Source organism: Hevea brasiliensis, chromosome 11 (genome assembly GCF_030052815.1).
Source record: "Hevea brasiliensis isolate MT/VB/25A 57/8 chromosome 11, ASM3005281v1, whole genome shotgun sequence".
NCBI classification, from domain to species: domain Eukaryota; kingdom Viridiplantae; phylum Streptophyta; class Magnoliopsida; order Malpighiales; family Euphorbiaceae; genus Hevea; species Hevea brasiliensis.
Window position 1 is genome coordinate 12,919,216 of NC_079503.1, and position 2,112 is coordinate 12,921,327.

The 2,112-nt window shown below is 30.4% G+C and overlaps 1 non-coding gene across 1 annotated transcript; it reads left to right on the plus strand.

Moving 5' to 3' along the window:
* Positions 1–740: 740 nt before the first annotated feature.
* On the plus strand, positions 741–822 carry TRNAS-CGA (transfer RNA serine (anticodon CGA)). The gene has a single exon. It is a non-coding gene; the product is annotated as a tRNA-Ser (tRNA).
* The last annotated feature ends 1,290 nt before the right edge of the window (positions 823–2,112 follow it).

Genomic DNA, 2,112 nt, shown 5'->3' on the forward strand with positions numbered 1-2,112 from the left:
TTTTTAAGTGGAACTTAACATGATTTTAACCAAAATGACAATTGCTGATTGGTTGAGTGTATACACCCAAGTGTAAGTAAGAATTAATATTTTATTTATTTGTCAACCCTACTACTACCACCACCATTACTACTCCAGCTTGCTGTTATCATCACCACCACCACCACTACCATCCTATCACCACTATTACAGTCACTATCATTATCACTGTCACTACTACTTAGCTATTATTATCCCTACTCTCATCTTGCCATTACCATCTATCTACCGATATTGCCGCCATCATAATTATTTAGTTACCACTAATACTTGATCACCAATCATTTTAACCATTTCTAATTATTATTAATACTATAAATAAATTAAATATTAAATTAAAAATTATAATTAATTGTTTATATTTTTATTTTGCAGATAAACATAGTAATGTAATTATATTACAATTTTAATTTCATTACATAACACTACTAAACGAAGTGTTATAAACAGTTAATATTCTTGCAAATTTGAAATTTGAGTGTCTATAATGTACGTTCCTAAGCAATTATTTGGTGGAATTTGATCAAAATTGCTCAAACTATGAGCAAATACCCATACCAAAACGTTGTGGTAAGTTTTTTCTAGCAGAAAATCAAGAAACATAAATAAACAAATAAACAAATTCTATTAATAAATAAACAAATATAAAAATTAAGTGTATTTTCTTTTTATAAATTGTGAAGGAGAGAAATTTAATGGTCGTCGATATGTCCGAGTGGTTAAGGAGACAGACTCGAAATCTGTTGGGCTTTGCCTGCGCAGGTTCGAATCCTGCTGTCGACGAAGGTCCCTTTTTCTGCCCCAAGAAAAGAATCCTACCATTTTCTTTTATTGATTTTTCTTTTTTTATAAAGATTCTAAGGCTGTTAAAAAAATGTTGTACAACAAGATAAGGAAGAAATTAAGAAGAAGAAGAAAAAAAAAAATTATGTTTGGCTGTAATTTGAATAATTCCCATGTCATTTATTTAATTTGCGGAAAGATTCAAAGTGGGTTTTTAGGAAATTTTTCATGCATAGAAATATAGAATGAGTACAACTCACTTCATTCTCTTTTGCTTCTTCAAAATCCAAAACACTCACAAACCCCTGACACTCCTCTCTCCCAAAAATCATCAATCAAATCCATAAACAAATGGTACCGAACTTGGATCTAATCCTCCTTACGTTCCTCTATTGCTCCTTCATTGCATGTGCTCTACTTGCAGCTATTTTTGTTATCTTCAATGGCTTAATACTTGCATTCTCCATAACCCTTTTCTCCATTGCTATAATTGATCTTTACGATGCATTCTCCTTCCTTTCTGATTGTTATTTTGTGTCACTAAAGGCAAATATTGCGCTGGGTTTTGTTCTAATTCTGTGGGTGGTGATGCAACAAGTCATTCAATTTATGTTGGGCTTGAAACCTTTGTCTGAAAGAATGGTTTCTGAACTCAAAGTGAAGGCTACACATTTTATCAATTGTATTGATGATTTGGTGCTTGTGAAGACTTGAAGATTATGAACTTCTTCAAACCAGATTTGTTGTTTTGTTATTTATGCATCTGCTCAATCAATAAGGCAACGTGGGTGAATTTTGATGGTTGCAAAATAATGTTCTTATTGCCCTCTCTTTCTTTTCTTTTCTTTCTTTTTTAAATTTCAAATTCTTGATCATATTAAATTCATTAGATTGTGGATTATTGAATTCTTAAAAATGATGGTAAATGGAAAATATTCAATTTTCGAATAATAAAAATTTTAATATAAAACCATGAATACTGCGAGCAAATTCCTGTTCTTTAACATATATATATATATATATTACTAAACTAGACAATACTTTTACTGTTTCCAAAAAACAGTAAAAGTACAATTTTATCCCTTTTTGTATAACTAAAGCAGCTGACAATTTTATTATTCTTATCATTTTGCCCTTCCTTTACTTTGATTGAATGATCAAGTGATGACATCTGCTAGATACTGCAGTCAGAGGGATATGAAATTTTCTTTTCTTATTCAGCTAGTTTTCAAGCATATAATGATAGGTTTACCCTTCTCAATCTATGGAATATAAACCATCTATGAGGAT